Below are 18,854 nucleotides of genomic sequence, written 5' to 3' on the forward strand. Positions count from 1 at the left end.
CAAAACCGCTGCTGATATAAAGGACACAAAGGCTTGTCTCACATGTGTGGACTGATGATCCCCAAGAGTCTTGAGAAAATACTCCGTGGACTGACGAGACAAAAGTTGAACTTTCTGGTAGGAGTGCATCCCATTACATCTGATGTAAACGAACAACATTTTATCAAAAGACCATCATACAGTTCACCTCTGAATGGCTTGACAAACCAAAATGAAGGTTTTGGAGTGGCCCAGTAAAAGTCCAGACTTGATTCCAATTGAGATGCAATGGCATGACCTTAGACCAGCCATTTATGCCCAGAAACCCTTGATTGTGCTGAATTTAAGTGGGCCAAATTTCCTCCTGCTTGCTTGCAGTTGCAGCCACCAAGGGTGGCACAACCAGTTATTAGGTTCAGGGGTCAAAATATTGTGTTTCCCGTTAATAAATGAAATCATTCAAAAACTGTGTTTTGTATTTACTCTGGTTGTTTTTGTATAATCTCAAAATGTATTTGATGATCTGAAACATTTAAGTGTATCAAATATAAAAAAAAGGAATCAGGAAGGGGGCAAACATGGCACTGGTACTGCTGTAGATGAACGTGGCAAACTCACTATATATTATAGTAATGCTAGCCTATAAGGGAAACAAAAAAGAACATGCCTACCTTATACATATAGCCTTATTATGCACTGGATTAAAGGGTGTGGAGGAGATATTACAATTCTAGGACAGAAATAAACTATAGAGAAAAATTATAGAGTGATCTTCAGTGGTAGATGGTTCATTTCAACAACCTCAAAACCAAGGAAGGTTCACTGAGGTCAAATAGCTTGGTTTGGAAAGCCCAAATACCCTGAGATTTACGAAATTTAAGCTGCAACGTTTGACGCCAAAATGCATGACATTGACTTTGACCCCAGTTCTGCCTGCGTCAGAGCCACAAATACACAAATCTATCTCAGTCATTGCAAAAAAGCTGCATTGTTCTGTCTTACAATGCATTGCTACTTTTTTGGAAGTAATTTATCTGAAACAGTGAGAAACACCAAAGTCTCACCAAACACATAACCAGATGTCTTTGATGTTGAAATATCTGATGATGCTGATGTTCAGTTTATATAACAGACTAACAGAAGGGATATTGCGTCTGAACTTCCCAGTGTTGCAATAAGGCACTTCTACAAATTTTTATCATTTGTAAATTTCAGTTACTTTTCTTGAGTTTATGACCTCTTATTTGTCAGCTACGGTGGCCCAGAAAGTCAACTGCAAAAAAAAAAGAGAAACACACTGACATTTAGTAAATGCAAACAAAATTCTATAAGCACAGTCGTGTGTGTTACATTCAACATTTTTGCATTTCCTGGGGTATGTTTATTGTGGTGTTTCACAAAATCATTTGTGTTGTGTGTGTTTTGAAATGATTTTTGCAGTTTACAGATTGTGTTTACATTCATTATGTTTTTGCATCATACTTAATAGTCTTAACTCCATGAAATATCTTTGCATTTTCACGTTTTATGATTCATGAGATAATTTTGTTTTACAAAATGTTTTAAAATCTTTTTAATTAAGAAAAAAAAAAAAGTTGTGCTTCATTATTTTTTTTTGTAATCACATTTTTTTTACATTCATTAAATATTTTTACATTCCATGAGATGTTTTTGCATTTAATGAAATGTGTGTTTTACTAAATGTTATAACATTCTTGAATTTTTTTTCTAATTAAAAAAAAACATTTCATTCATTTTTTTGTTTCACAATTTCTTTTACAATTATCATTTTTTTGTTTCCAAGAAATGTTTGGATGGACGGACAGACGGACAGACAGATAGATTAAAAAAAAAATGGGAATTTTATTTAAAAAAAATCAGATTTTAGCAAATGTTTCTGTGTTGAATTAAAGATTTTTGTATGTTTGCATTTCATGAAACAGGTTTGTGTTTTGCGAAATGTCATTGCATTATTTGAAGCATTTCCTTTTATGAAATTATAGGTTAATGTGTCTTTCTGCCTTGCATTTCATTTTTTGTCTCTTATCAATTAATTTTTTAGTTTCATAAAATATATTTTGTACTACTGTATATTTTGCCTTTCACAAAAAGATTTGCATTCTTTCAAAATATTTCAATGTTTCATAGAATTATTTTTGCATTCTGCAGAATGTTTTTTTCATTCATTAAATGTTTTCTTGGGCTTTGAAATGTTTTTGCATTTCACTTTGTTTATTGGTTTTAAAGGAACATTTCATGACATTTTATTGCATGTCAGTGAAATTTTTGTGTTTTTAAACTGTTTTGCACTCTTGTGAGTACACTGGCCCTGAATATCAGTGTTTGTGTTTTGTGAAATCTTTTTGTAAACGTTTTGTTCTGTTATATAAAATGTTTTTTGCAGTTCAAAAATGTTTTATGGTTCCGCAATGTATTAATTTATTTTTGCATTTTTACAAAGTGATTTTTTGTTTCATTTATTGTTTTTGCATTTTTTGAATAACTATATTTTTTTTAAAACATACTTGTCATGAAAAATTGTTTTTGTATTTCATGAAATATTTTTTAGATTTTTTTTACTCCATGAAAATATGTGCTTTCTGTGAAATGTCTTTGTGTTTCATCATGTGATATTGCATTTTAAATTCAGCCACCTTTTATAAAATGTCTTTACATTTTATGAAGTATTTCATTTTGAGAACTCATATTACATTTAAATGTTCTTGCTTTTCCCATTATTTTTTTATTTCTTTCTGCGTATTATTATATGACTTTTTAGTTTATGAAAAGTTTTTGCTATTTACAAATAGATTTGTCCCTTGTGAAATGTTTTTGCATTCTTACAAAAATATTCTGTTTCATGGAATATTTTTGCATTTTTCAAAATGTTTTTACATTCCTCAAATGTTTTGGGGGTTTTGTAATGTTTTGAATTTCCCCAAATATATTTGTTTCGGAAAATGTTTTTTGTGTTTCATAATCTTGCATGTAATTCATACTTTAGTGTTTAGTAAACTGTTTTGCAGTTGACCTTCAGGGCCAGTGTGTTTAATTTTCCCTTTGAAAATAACACCTCATTTTCCAGGTTTTATTGCTGAACTACATAGGTGTCCATGAGTTAACATAAAAAATACATATTTTACATTATAAATGTTTAAAATATTATTCTTACAAAGTCATAATTATGTATAGTGAATGCTTTCTGCTGCTGACATGCAGTATGTACACTAAAACAACAATGCAATGATCTAACTCCCAACAAAGCTTGAATTTAGACAGTTTTCATCCGACTGATGAGAGTGAACGATGATATAACCAAACCCTCTGCCATCTGTGTGCATGCGTTAACAAAGTAAAAGCGATCCGTCTCCACAGGTCCGTGCGTGGTTTCTTGTCAATGACTGACTCCTCCAGCGTCAGAGCTGGCTAATTGTTCCAGGAAATTTTTAACCTCTCTGATCCGCTGTCCTCTCAGCTCTAACGGACAGCTCTAGGACAGCTCTAATGGTCTTATCTCAGATCTGTGATAGAAAAACTTTCTTCCTTTGTATTTCTCTGCTTTCACACCTCAGCTGTGCAGACCAACCAGTCATGACTCTCAATATTGAAATGAATTCAGTCATGAAGCACTTTTAAGAAGAACAACGAGGCAACATTTTAAAAAATCTTTTGACAATGGCGATTTATCCTTCATCCAATTAATCAACTAATTAATTTGGTGATCTAAACGTGTCTTTATTTACAGTATAGATTTATTTAAAGCTAGTATGGACAGTGTGAGTAAAATGTCAATCTCTGCTTCAACCACACCGACCATGCTGCAAACATCAGGTTTGTCTACGTGTCTCAGGCTCTGTCCACTTCTCCTTAATCCATGTCATATCATGACAGCACTGTTTCTGCTCTTAGCTGCTGTTTATCCTCTTAACTCTCAGGATGCATGGCCCACTAACATAACCCTGATCTCTGTATGAGGCATTAAGAACAACACGTACCACATGCACAACACGGATCATATTCATCTGAAGTCAAGCTTTACTCCTCAAACTGGAGCTCAGTGCACATTTATTAGATATGGTGTATTTATCCTTAATTTTACAACCCAAATTCCAAAATAGTTGGGACACTATGTTAAATGTAAATAAAAACAATGATTTGCAAATCTCAGAAACCCATATTTTATTGACAATAGAACGTAAACAACTTATCAGATGTAAAGATTGAGACATTTGACCATTTCATGAAAAATATCCCCTCATACCTCATTTTGAATTTGACGGCAGTAACACCTCAAAAAAGTAGGGACAGGGCCATAATTACCATCGTGTAACTTTTTTTTAACAACAGTCTAAACATCTGGGAAGTGAGGAGACCAGATGCGGGAGTGTTTGGAGAGGAATGTTGTCTCATTCTTGTCTGATTTAGGAGTCTAGCTTCAACAGTCCTGTTGGATTTTTCTTTTTGTGATGCTCTGAATGTTTTCTATTGGTGAAAGGCCTGGACTCAAGGTAGGCCAGTTCAGCACCCGGACTCTTCTATTGTGAAGCCATGCTGTTGTGATGGATGTGGTATATGGTTTAGCATTGTCTTGCTAAAATATACTTCCATACTGAGAACGCATGTTACTCCAAAACCTCTATCTACTTTTCAGCATTGATAGTGACTTTCCAGATGTGTAAGCTGCCCACACCAGGCACTAATGCTTCCCTATACCATCGGAGATGCAGCCTCTAGAACTGCGTGATGATCTCTCTTCTTTAGCTTGCAGGACACAGCGTCTGTGGTTTCCAAAACGAATTTCAAATTTTGATTCATGTGACCACAGAACAGTTTTCCATTTTGCCTCAGTACATTTTAAATGAGCTTTGGCCCCAAAAAGACGGCAGGATCTCTGGATCGTATTCACTTATGGCTTCTTTTTTGGATGATACAGCTTGAACTTGCATTTGTGGATGGCACAGACAACTTTACTGACAGACAACTATTTCTGGTACTGTTCCTAGGCCCAGAATCAGGCCTGTTTTTACTGCAGTGCTGCCTGAGGGCCTGAAGATCACAAGCAGCCAGTCTTGACCTTCAGCCTTGTCCCTGGTGCTCGGAGATTTCTCCAGATTCCTGAAATCTTTTGATGCTTTTATGCCCCGGAGATGTTCAAAGTATTTGCAATTTTAAATTGAGTAACATTTTTCTGAAATTGTTTCACAATTTTCTCATGCACTTTTTTTTTAGATTGGTGAACCTCTGCTCATCTTTACTTCTGCAAGACTCTCCATCTCTAAAATACTCCTTTTATACCCATTCATGTCACTGATATGCTGATAAGTAACCTAACTAGCCGACAAATTCTTGCTCAGCTGCTTTACAATTAATACCATTTACTTTTCCAGCCTTTTGTTGCCCCGTCCATACTTTTTTGAGATGTGTTCCTGCCATCAAATTCAAAATGAGCCGATATTTTTCATGAAACAGTAAAATGTCTTGATCTCAACATGTGATATGCTGTTCATACTCTATTGTCGATGAAATATGGGTTTATGAGATTTGCAAATCGCTGCATTCTGTTTTTAATTTAAATTTTACACTGTATCCCAACTTTTTTGGAATTGTGGTTGTAGATTTTCTACAACTGGCATGTTTACTGCACTATACTAGGCAGTGAAAAACAATACAGCGGTGGGTAAAGAGGGAGGGCTGGGGTGTTTATGGTAGAAATCCTTTTCACTTTAAGGAGCAAGCGCATGTTTCCCGATGTACATCAGATTACAGAACCAGTTTAGTGCATGGAGGCCAGATTACTATATAAAAAAACGATCTTTAACCCCCCAGAATTGAATCAGTCACCCTTAGGTCCAAGTGTAGGTGTCTACCAGATTTGACAAAAATCTGGGCTCTTGAAATTTGAAGAAAATTTCTTAAACATTCTTCAAATATCATGTTAACAAGCAAGGGATTAACAGGAGGCCTATGACCTACACATTTGACCCTAAACCTCCAAAATCAAATCATATCTTCCTATACTCATAGTGGATATTAATGCAAAGATTGAACAAAATCCCCCAGTGCATTCTTGAGATATCTTGTTTACATTCCTATCTGACTCAATGCTTTTTCTAGTGAACTACAGCTCATGTGTGGGTCAGTGACATCCCTTTATGATTCAGCTGCTCTTGTCCTCCCTTACAGCTGCACGCTTCTGGTAGCCATGGTGTTTTTGTACACAAGCTCTAACATTACATGCAAGGAAACACCCTAACTGTCTCTGCTGTTACAGGTGTAGCCTGAAGAACAACATCACTGAGGTTTGGTCATAAAGGGAGAGTGAACACCTAATGTGTCTGTCTGACAATTAATGTCAATTAAATTCATGCTAACCTGGAAAGTATTTGATATCTGGTATCATAGAAACATTGTTTTGGTCATTGATAGGGATGTGTAATATGATCGGCATGGCATTCATATCTGCAGATGTTAAAATTCCAGCACCATCAAAGCTTTAGGCCTGAGCTATATTTATATATGAGTATCAACACTGGAATTGGTCTAAATGAGTTTGTAAAACTCAGCATACTGGATATCAGCAAAAATCCAATATCAAGAATCCTAGTTGTTTTAGTGAAGTGTTTGAGCTAAACAAGTTGTTTGTAGAATTCTATACTTTTATGCGGCTGCACTGGTGAGAATGTTTTTGGGTTCAGGCTTCATCTTGGTACTGCAATTTTCCTTCGTTCTTCTTTGCAAAACTGCTCAAGCTCTGTCAGATTGCATAGGGATCCCATTTGGACAGTCCTTTTTGAGCCCAGCCACACATTCCCTATTGGATCGAGGTCTGGGCTTTGACTTGGCCCCTCCAGAACATTCACCATATCCTAAACCATATTTGCTGTATGCTTCTGGTCATTGCCTTGCTGGAAAATAAATCTTCTCTCAAACTGCAAGATTGTCCTCCAGGATTTTCCATATCTTGCCACATTCATTTTACCCTCTACCTTTACAAGCCTTCCAAGGCTGGCTGCTGAGAAGCATCCCCATAGCATGATGCTGCCACCACTGTGCTTTACAGTGGGGATGGTGTGTTTGTGGTGATGTGCAGTGATTGCTTTGCACCAAACATCTTGTTTGATGGCCAAAAAGCATAACTTTGGTCTCATCAGACCAAACTGCTTGCCCACAGAGTCTCTCACATGCCTTTAGGTGAATTCTAGTCAAGATTTGATATGGCTTTCTCTTTGACTGGTGAAGAACTCGGTCAACAGCTGTATGCAGAGTCTCTCCCATCTCAGCTACTTAAGCTTGGAACTCCTTCAGAGTAGTCATAGGTGTCTTGAGGGCCTCTCTCACTGGTCTTGTTCTTGCATGCTCAGTCAGTTTGTGAGGACGGCCTGATCTACGCAGATTCACACATGTGCCATATTCCTCCCATGTCTTGATGGTGGATTTAACTTCAGGATGTTCAGTGCCTCATAAATGTTGTAACCATGATTTATACTTTTTAATAACATTTTCTCTGAGTTACTTGGGGTGTTCTTTTGCCTTCATGGTGTAATGGTAGCCAGGAATAGTGACTAACCTGCAACTGTACCTTTCAGACACAGGTGTCTTTATACTATAATCACTTGGGATGAATTTACTGCACTCAGGTGATCCTAACTTCACTAATTGTGAGACTACTAGCACCAATGACTAGACTACTGTTGAATTAGGTCAGGGGTTGAATATTTATTCATTTCTGATGAGATTTTGACATGGTTAAAAACCTAAATCTTTCTTTGATTAGTACTTTCCTGTTTGTCATCACTCTGATGCGTCTTCTGGTTTCTTACACTGATTTGTGTTTTTTTTTTTTTTCAACATTATGTAACTTTTTGTCCGTGGGTGGTAGTGATGATGACAATGCCATTTTGTAAACTGTTATTTATTCCAGCCCTGAGCTATTCCTCTTGGTACATAGTAACAGCCCTGCTGTGTGGGCTGACTTCAGGTTGGTGTCTGTGATAAACACATGAGTTTCTGATGACTGAAGAGATACGTGAGTCATGCTTCTTACTGTTAGGTGTTAACTGTGGCCACTAATACAGATCTAATATCAAAACCAGAAGTCCATAAACTTCCCTTATGCATCTTAATGGAGTGATTTCAGGTTAAAGGCTTTTATTTCTCACATGTAAATAATGTCACATCTGCTTTGCACTGAGGGGAAAAACATGAAACTAAATGGAGAAGTTTGATTCATTCAGGGAATGTGATATTACCTCTGACCAGGGGATTTGACCAAAGTTTCTCAAAATGAGATGAAGTGGGATAATTTGTTCAGTCTTTTATAAAATACGGACAATACTCTGATCCAGTTCTGTTAATTTTTTTCATGTTTCGGTTAATGCTTTGGTTCTTAGCCTGGGGTCTGGGCACCCAAAGGGGGGGGCGCCAAAGATCTCAGGGGGGACCCTGTCTGCTCCTATGTTGGCAAAATTAGATGTGCATATATTTTTTCAAAATCATGATTTGAAACATAATGTACAACGGGGCATCGTAAAAGACTAAAAATAAGGATCTGTTAATTTTCGAGAAAAAGAAGTTAAAATCTTCGAGAAACTCCTTTTTTCAGATTTTTAAATTCCCGTATATTTATAAGAAACAGAATTTAAAATTTCAGAGTTTAAAAATGTGGAAGTTTTGATACTTTAAACTAAAAAATTAATACATTTAATGACATTGTAAAGTCAAAAAGTTGCAAGAAACCAAACTGAAAACAGAGGCGGGATAGCCTCGTTTTACAGAAATGTATCTTCTTAGTCCAAATGGTGAAGATAATGTGATGATTCTGATGATTCTCAATTCCAGTAAAAAGAATAATCTGATTTGCTGTCCTCTGCAGGACTTTGACAAGGAAAATGGCTTCAAACGGTTGGATTTTCTTTCAAGTGATCAGTTATTTTTGACTTTATAATCACAAAATTCTACATTTTGGTTTGTGTAAATGTATGCCTTTTAAAGTTGAAAATGTCTAACACTTTCTTTAAAATCAGCAGGCTCTCCTTATTTCTCAGGGCAGCCCTAATACCATTATAATGGATCTTTTGGCAAGAACCTATTAAGTTAGTAGGCATATTATTTTTATTATTATTTTGAAGCTTTCCTCAGATCTGTGCCTGCAACAATCCTGTCTCTGAGCTCTGCAGGCAGTTCCTTTGACCCCATAGCTTGGCTTTTACTCTGATATGCATTGTCAGCTTTGAGGCCTTCAACAGAGAGGTGTATGCCTTTCTAAATCATGTCCAATCAATTTAATTTACCACAGGTGGGCTCCAATCAAGGGAGGAACCTGAGCTAAATTTCAAGTGTTCTGCAAAGGGTCTGAATACTTTTGTCAGTGTGATATTTGGGGTACTGAGTGTAGATTTATGATAGAAAACATAGATTTAGCAGGCTGCTGAATGCACTGTAAAGTGAGTTGAATGTCACACTAAATGTGTTTAAAATAAACTGCTGAAGTTTAAGAGTCTAATTTGAGGCTCTTTTTTTGCAGGGCCCTCAGTTTACTATAATTATTCTCACCTCTAAAAGGAAACTGACACTTACCTCTGACTTCCTGGATAGGAAAGAACTCTGTAATTTAGTGCAAATAACAGGAGGCACTGGAGACGGCGTGAGCATGCGTCATATTTAATTGTACATTTCAAATGAGCCGAACATACGAGGATGTGAAAACTATCAGTGCAATGTTTGTATTTCCACAAGTAGGAGGAAAAGATTTCCATCAGTCATTATTTGTTTTTGAAATAAAACTTTTTTCCTGAATATCAATGAAGGCATCAGTCCGTCTCTGTTTGAACTGTAGTTTTTACTTTTACTCATAAGAAACTTTCTAATCAGTAAAACTGGGATTTTTGATAAAATGAATTGTTAAAATACATTTTTTATGATATTATTGGTCAGTATGGGTTTAGTAGACCTTAAAGCTGTCATTATATTATAAACTTTGTAAATACCAGTGAAAATTAAACAATAAGCTTATTGATACCTGGTCTGAAACCAGAGTAAACACATTTACTTAAAGGAGACAAATATTATATAAGCTCCAATTCCAGAAAAGTTGGGATGTTTTGTAAAAAGTCAATAAAAACAGAATAAGGTGACATGCATATTTTAACATACAGTATATTCAATTGAATACAGCACAGAGACAACATTTTTAATGCTTAAGCTGATATTATTATTATTATTATTTTCAAATGGACATGCATTCTTAATTTGCAACATGTTGCAAAAAAGATCGGACAGGAAGAAAGACTGGGAAGGCTGTGGTATGCAATAAAAACACCTGGAGCATTCCACTGGTAAGTGGGTAACAGATGCCAGGATTGGGTATGAAAGGAGCACTCCTGAGAGGCTTGGTTGTTCACAGTCAAGGATTGTGCAAGGTTCTCATCTTTGCAAAAAGCTTCTCAACATGCAGTTGCAGAACTGGCACATTTCTCAATCTTCAGTCCATAATATTGTAGGACATGTGCTTACAGGATGAGCAAGAAGTGGGCTGCAAACTATGCATTTAACAAATGATTACTGTTGGACATGACCACGCTAAATCAATGAAAACCTAACCTACGTTCCTCATTCATTCCACATTAGCTCTCAATAGACAACCAACAGTCACGCTAGGCCTCAGCCACCACTCCCCGTCCTTTTCTACCTGTCTCTGCACATAGGAGTCAACAGCACCAATGACATGAACAACCAATCAGGATTCACAGTACATGTAACATTACTGAACGGACAACAACAACATGGAACATTATAACAGGCTGCTACAACATCATTAAAATATTCAGAGAATCTGGAGAAATCTCTGCACACAAAGGGGCATGACTGAAAAACTGACACTGCATGCATGTAGCCTTCGATCTCTTAAGCAACACTGCATCAAAAACTGGCATTATTCTGTGGTGGATATCACAATGTGGGCTTGGGAACACTTTGGAAAACCTCTGTAAGCGAACACAGGACGCTACTACATCTACAGATTATGTAGTATAAGGCTCTGCCATGTAAAGTGAAAGCCACATAAGAACATCAAGAAGTTGCCAACTTCCCTGGGCCTGAGCTCACCTGAGATCGACTGACTGAACATGGAAAAATGTGCGGTGGTCTGATGAGTTCACATCTCAAATTGATGCTACAGGGTAAATATGACAAACTAGAAAGTCATCAATGCAAAATTCAAACCCCAGCATCTGAAAGCATGCTCCTGTCCCATCTTTTTTGTCATTTAGATCCCCATTAGCTTTTGCATTGCATCAGCTATTCCTCCAAGGATTTGTTCATCCCTACATCTCCATTCCGTCGTCCTTCTCCCCTCACTTCGACTGTGTGGGACAACAGTGGCTCAGTAGGTTGAGTCGGTCGTCCCGCAATTGGAAGGTCATGCCCAGCTCCTGCAGTCACATGTTGATGTGTCCTTGGGCAAGACACTTAACCCCAATTTGCTCCCAGTGCTTCATCGGTGGCGTTCAAATGGGAACAGACGGGTATGAATGAGATTAGCTGATACTGATGGCATGAATGTGGTGGGATCTTTTTCTTTTAATCTCCAAAGAGTCCCTGCAAACCTTTTGGCGTTTCTGATTGTGTCTTCAGTATGAAGTTGGAATTACCTCTGTAGGTTTTATCCATGATTATAACAGTGGGATAATACATCTGAGACAAGGCAGAATAAAAAGGCACAATAATGGTGTAGTTTGTTAAGCGTATGCAGGTGCATCTAAAAAAAATAGAACATCATGTCACATGATATTCTAACTTTTGTGATGCACGTCTTATAGGATTAAACAATGGCATATTATTTGTGTCTGAGTAAAGTGACTTGGTTGACCTGCTGGAGATCAACACAATGTTCCGCATGAGGAATTGCAACTGCTCTCTGATCCTGTGTATGCCAGCTGTGACCCCGGTCATTTGCATGTATGTAGGCACGTCTATGTCTGGCGGTTAATCTGTGTCCCGCTCTGTCTGGTGGTCCATTTGCGTCTGGATCAGAGCGTCCTGTCCGATTCATGATGCCATTTAATCTGACCTGAAAGCCTTACCTCATACCTGCTTATCTCTGAGATGTGAACACATTCTGGACATTATTATCACATATGAGGAACAAAAAAATCACTGCATATTCATACAGGAAACATTACGGAAGGAATCCCAGCATGACTCACTTTCACTGACCACTCACATCAATGAGTCAGACATTCATGTGACAGGAGGGGGCATCATGTGCTCTCCAGTTTGCATGAACAGATATGAAAGGAGTGTGCACCCTCTTCAGGAGGGAAGGTGTAAAACTGATTTAGAAGAGTGAAACTGCCTGTGGAGACAGGAATCAAAACCAAATGTTTGAGAATATTTAATAAAACCAGCTCTACTCTATGCACGCTGACACTGAATTTTCAGTTGCTGAAATGATCAACTATTAAGATGAGGGTCATCTTAGGAATTTCATTAATTGGTTTCTAATTGCAGCATTTATTTTGTGCCACTGATGTAATAGTGCTGTAACTGAAGGAATGACTTGATGACTCAGCTTACCATGGTAAGAAGGTAACATTTCATCAGAATAAGAAATACTATATTTGTTTTATCCCCAGGACTAAATGTGGGTACTACAGTTTCTCTTATGCAATACACAATAATACAAATGCCTAAGGGATATGGGTGGAAAAAAAGTTAAAAAGTGAGTCACTGATGCACACCAGAAACTCTCTGGTATGCATACTGTAGTAGCTAGAGCATGGGTTAGTTTCTGGTACACACAATCATTACCTCTGCCAAGGAGGTTATGTGATCAGCAGGGTTTGTTAGTTTGTTTGTGTCTTAGCAACATAACTTAAAAAGTTAGGGATGGATTTTGATGAAATTTTTAGGAAATGCCAGAAATGGCATAAAGAAGAACTGATTAGATTTTGGGAGTGATCCGGATCACCGTCTGGATCCAGGAATTTTTTTTTAATGATTCTTTACTTTTGGGAGATGGGGCTAATGGTGGAGGTCTGTGCTCTCCGAGTGCTTTTCTAGTTTTTCATGCCGTGCCCCTTTAGGGTCAATGAGGAATAAGGAGGAATCCAAGAGACATGGTTTGATGAGTTCAGTGTGGAAGAACTTCACTGGCCCATAGAACCCTGACAAGAGACAGAGCAGAGATTATGAGCCAGGCCTTCTCGTCCAACATCAGTGCCTCATCTCATAAATGCTCTACAGAATGAATGGGCACAAATTTCCATAGAAACACTCAAAAATTTTGTGGTAAACTTTCCAAGAAGGCTGTTGAGGTGCTACTAATAATTGGAAGATACTCATTTAAGTTCAGCCTTGTGAAACTGAGTGTCTGCCTCGAGAGTCACGCAGGTGTATCTGTGACTGCAGCAGCATCACCTGTAGCCAGAGCAATTTTTTTCATGCAGAGACTATGTGCACTGGGCTCTTTTCTCTGAATGCTGATAGTGATATAAAACAGGTTTTTCCTGCAAATAAGGAACAAGAAAACTCAAGCACAGTGCTTGAGGCCACATGGCGAACATAGCAAACCGTATAAAATTATATATTTCATTCAGCCCTAACGTTAGGCTATATATTACACATAAACCTTGGTGCAGTAAAAGGGTTTCAGTACACTGGAAACTTTAGACTATAGATGTTTACATGCATAGTAAAAGCAAGATGCAGTTATAGCTCAGTTAGGCATGAACTACCGTCCCTGTCCCAGTATACAAACACAATAGGAGGACCAGTTTACTGTATGGAACACATCAGGCTCTGCTACAGTAGGTGTCGACATGCCCACTTCCAGCTACTGTAGTCTTTCTAGACCTTCTGGTTGACAGTGCAAACAAGCTAGCAGAGGCTAACTGGTGGTATGTTGGGAAGACATGAACTAATAAAACAGCTCTGTACATTTCCTATATGCTGGGTGTAGAAATCAGGGTTTTAGAATGGTTGTTGTCTGAGGTACACTGACGATCAAGCCAAAATTTCAAGGCATACAATATCCATATCAATACAAAATAACCTCTTTTGAACATATTACAATAAATTAAGTGGTTGTATAGTTGGAGTAATACCATATTCCTGTGTAAGTTCCCATTGCACACAGACTTTCTTCGAGGCATACCAGTGTTCTTTGCCTCACCATTTGAGAACCGTTGGTATAACTGCATGAGTAAAAAGATCTCCAACTTTGCTTCACAGCAAGAAGGTTCCTGGTTCTCTTTCTGGTCAGGCCTTTCTGTGCGGCGTTCTCTCCGGGCACTCCTGCTTCCTCCCACCACGAAAAACATACTCATTAGGGTAATTGGTGACTCTAAATTGCCCGTAGATGTGACTGAGCCTGGTTGTTTGTCTCTATGGGTCAGCTCTGTGATTGACTGGTGACCAGTTCAGGGTGTACCCTGCCTCTCGCCTAATGACAGCTGGGATAGGCTCCAGCCCCCCGCAACCCCCAAAGGGATAAGCAGTGTAGAAAATGGATGGATGAATGGAAGTCCAGTTTTGGTTCTACTAACAATTATTTGTGCAAGATGCAAGATGTTAACAGAAATTTTTAAGGCTGTAGATTTCTCAAATATTCCTTAATTTGGGGAACGGTATTATTTTGTCATAAATCTCTTCATTTTCTGGTATGGGGCAGCATATAATGAGAATGGCAGTGGCACTAGAATACAGCCCTGTGGGACGCCACAAGGCAGTGGAGATAAGTCAGACACCCGTCTCCAGTGGAAACAATGCTTCTGTTGGTGAGAAAATATAAGCAGTAGTCTGATGCTCTGCCTGATAGAGATGCATCTTAAAAAATAGGACTAATTGCAACACCAAAGTTTTAATTATCAGTGCTTTTTTTTATTGCTTCTGTTGGTGTAACCCCTCCACAATGTCAACATTTCCTCCCATGTTTGACCATAAAAGCAGATCATAACTGGTCAAATAGGTAACATCTTTTACCAAATAATAAATCTCTTCTCTGAGTCAGCTTTAGTTGGGCTCAGAGTGATTCGATAAGACAAATAAACATCTGTTACTGACATCAGTGCTTTCATTATTTGCCAATGTCAGTGTTTGTCAACAGGGCTGATATTGGCTGACACCGATGTTGAACTGATGCATGTGTGTCTCCCTACAATAGCCCAACCAATCAGGTCAAAGTCAGGACATGACTGTCTGCATTGTCTCTGAGATGCATTGTTGTTGGATTTGCAGATGTAGTAGTTTTGATAATAAGTGATCAATAAGGGGTATATATTCTGAATGAGTGAGTTTTAATTTAAGTAGAAATATGACACAAGCAGCCTGGGACTGCACTGAGAGGACCTGCTGCTGTGTCTTTGGCGGCTTGATGAGCTCAGCCCCAAGGTGACTGTGTTGTACTTGTGCTCCAGGCAGGAATATAAACAGGAAATGTCCTAACTAATTGGATTATGAGTCAACACCATTGTCAGGAGCAGTGGGCAGTGTAATGCAGTGTAATAAGTGCGTGTGTTGTTTACTGTCCCATGTGAGGATGACTAGGGGGTTTGAAGGCCTGACATGTCTGCCAGCCGAGAGCTGCGCAACAATGGTTAACATTTAAGGATATTCTACTTTTTCGATTTTTTTACCTTGCATGAATACTTCTGACACCTGTAGCTCTAAAATTTCCCAGATTCAACTGCATTTTACAATGGTATGAATAAAATCACCATTGCACTGCATGCTTTTCTTGTGTATGACTAGTTTTTAAGTTCATGTTTGCAATCACAGAGGAAATGGCACGGTCAAAATGCGCAAGAAGAGAATAGAAAGCATTTGTTTAGGTCTGTGTTATCTGCTGAATCATATTGTCTGAATTTCATTCAACTGCTGAGTATTGCATTGTACCATATGAACTCCCTGAACCGTCCCTGTGATACGAGTCAATCTAACTTTAAAGCAACCACGCCACCTGCTGGAGAAACAGTGCACTCAGAAAGTATTCACCTACTTCTCTTGTTTCATTGTTCTTGTGTTACAGCCCAATGCTAGAGTAAGACCACTCTGTGCCCTATCATGACAGACTGAAAACAGAATTTTAGAAATTATTATTATCAAAAAGAAAAAAACTGAAATATCACACTGATATTCAGACCACTTTACAAAAAACACTTGAATTTTAGCTCAGCTGTCTCCCATGTCTCTTAATCTTTGCTGAGATGTTTCTACACTTTGATTTCCCTTTCCAAATCATGTAAAAATGTAAATTCAATTTACCACAGATGGACTCCAGCCAAGGTGTAGAAATATCTAAGCAACGATCAAGAGAAATGGGTGGGATACTGGAAACCTTATTTTGAAAAACTATGCATATGTCTCTGCTTAAAAGAAAAATTAAAAGTAGCTGATAGGAACTATGCATCACCAGTGTAAGATGTTGATCATATTAAAGTGATACCCCTCCTTCTTAAAACTAGTAAGTAATGCAACGTAGTACATAAATTAACCTAGGAATCTCTATCAAAACAATAACAAAAGGTGAAGGATAGTAATTCGCCATGAGCAGGAAGTTGTTTTTTGAAGTGCTTACTTGTACTGCCACAAATAACAGTAGACACAAGTCCGGTGGAGAAGGCCCACCCACTTTTTGAGCGTTTCTTTTTTTTTATTTTTACCATAAGGCTGCCATTCAAATCTCTGAACTACCTTACAGCTTTCCACAACCAAGGGGCAGCCAGGCAGGTAGCTACAATATTAGCAGCCTGGAAGTCAAATGCTAACTATGCCTAGCTACCATACAGTTATCCACTGCCAACGGGCTGTCTGGCAGGTAGCCAATATAAGCAACCTGGAAGACTTTAACATGTCCCTACCATGTCTTTAGTTGCCTTACAGTCAGCTAGGCTCTTCATAATAAGTCACCAAGCATCCTAGAAGGCATCTAGTTAGCTACCAAATAAATAAGCTTGTCTTAATTTTCTGAGGATATTCAACTGAGTTATTTTGTTTGCTTGTTTGTTTTTAATCTATGACATTATTCATATTTGATTTAAAGTAGCTGACATTTACAAATGTTTGCCTAATATAGAAGCTAGCAAGCAAGCTAACTAGCATTGTTGTCTGGGGGAGCAGCAACCCGACTGGAAGGCGGTTTGAGGGCAGCTGAACGTGCCTTCCGGGTAAAGTTTAAGGCACAAAACACCACTGAGCAAAGTTTGATGTCTCGCCATTTAGCAAGAAGTTACTTTGATCCCGACAGTTTAAGGCACAAAACACCACTGAACAAAGTTTGATGTCTCGCCATTTAGCAAGAAGTTACTTTGATCCCGACAGTTTAAGGCACAAAACACCACTGAACAAAGTTTGATGTCTCGCCATTTAGCAAGAAGTTACTTTGATCCCGACAGTGACAGGGACATCTCTGATTGGATGAGCCCACCTTACTTACAGAACTTCCACATTCTGTTGCTGCTAGTGAATTGAATGGTTCATTTTTTAACAAAGCACAGTTTAAATGGAAAAATGAAGACGCATCGTCATGTGTTCCACCATCAAGTATTTCATCACCTCGTTTTTAGAAATAGATTGTTTAGTCAGGATCTCAGGCTACAGCACTACATAACCCACAGTCCTAGAGTGTCACTATAACGTCTCTGATTGGTGGAGCTGCATACATGCTGTGAGCTGCTCCTAGTGAGGTTAATGGCTGTGGGAAAAAAAAGTGGGTGGTACTTTGTGCAAACTAATCAACTGTAATGATAAATCCTCGTTTACATAAGTCTTCATCTGAAACAAGTGGTCTGAGGGTTCAGTTACTGTTAAAATATCTGTTATAGCACCACCTATTGATAAGACCTATTAAGGGTGCATGCCATGATTCACTATGTGCCCTTTCTTCATGTTGTATCAAAAAGACATGCCAGTTCACAGCTGTTTAAGCCTTCTGAGTCTGATAGGCATCAGTATGGCATCTGATTTTGTGACTGCACCACCCACAACCACACCATGTGTAGAGGTGTTGGGGCATGGATAATGTGTGCAACCCCAGATGCACATTTTTCTGTGTTTGAATGTAAGGGAAATGTTGTAGAACCAGTTGGTTGTAACTTTGTCACCAGTGAAGACTTGGTGTGTTTTATCCATGGTCAGTTCTCTGGCCTGAAACTCACAGAAATATTTTTATTTGTAGTTGTGAAAATGTGCAACCATTTTTGAAAAATCTACTTTTGATTATTAATGATTTTAAGATTTCAACAAAGGTTTAACAGAGTGATAGAGCCATTATTGTTGCAAAACTACTATTGTACTTCTTAGTTTCAGCACAAGGGAGTGCTACTTGTTAATTCTGCAAACAAACATTTTAAAAAAAGAAGATATCTTGATTAATAATGTCCTGATGGATTAACACAGCAAATAGCAGCACCAGTAACATGTCATGGGCAGAGCCAGTGGTAGCTAAGGCCAAACGGGGCCCCCTGAAATCTGATTGGCTCCCCAAAATCCTGAAAATGACTGTCTATTTGCCCTGTCAGCCATTAGCAAGCCATTTAGGCATACTCAGTCACTAAACATGTATCAACTTACATTGGGTTATTCTTACTAACTTTTAAATCCTCATGCCGAGGACTATGAAAGTGGCCCCACCATCCGTATATAGATCTGTATGTGGCCCTCTGTGGAAAAAGTTTGGACACCTCTGGTGTGCACAAATCTAGAAATACTTTAACAGAAAAAGATTTGCAAATTTGCACAAAGATACACAAATGTGTGCTATAATCTGCAAAGGTGTCGACCAATTTGTGACTCACAAGCCATCCGTTACAACTGTAGTCTGCCTCTCAATTGGCCGTCATACACACCTGACTTTTGCCACATTTCTGTTGTGCATGATC

The sequence above is a fragment of the Cheilinus undulatus genome, linkage group 23, assembly GCF_018320785.1.
Source record: "Cheilinus undulatus linkage group 23, ASM1832078v1, whole genome shotgun sequence".
In the NCBI taxonomy this organism is placed as follows: domain Eukaryota; kingdom Metazoa; phylum Chordata; class Actinopteri; order Labriformes; family Labridae; genus Cheilinus; species Cheilinus undulatus.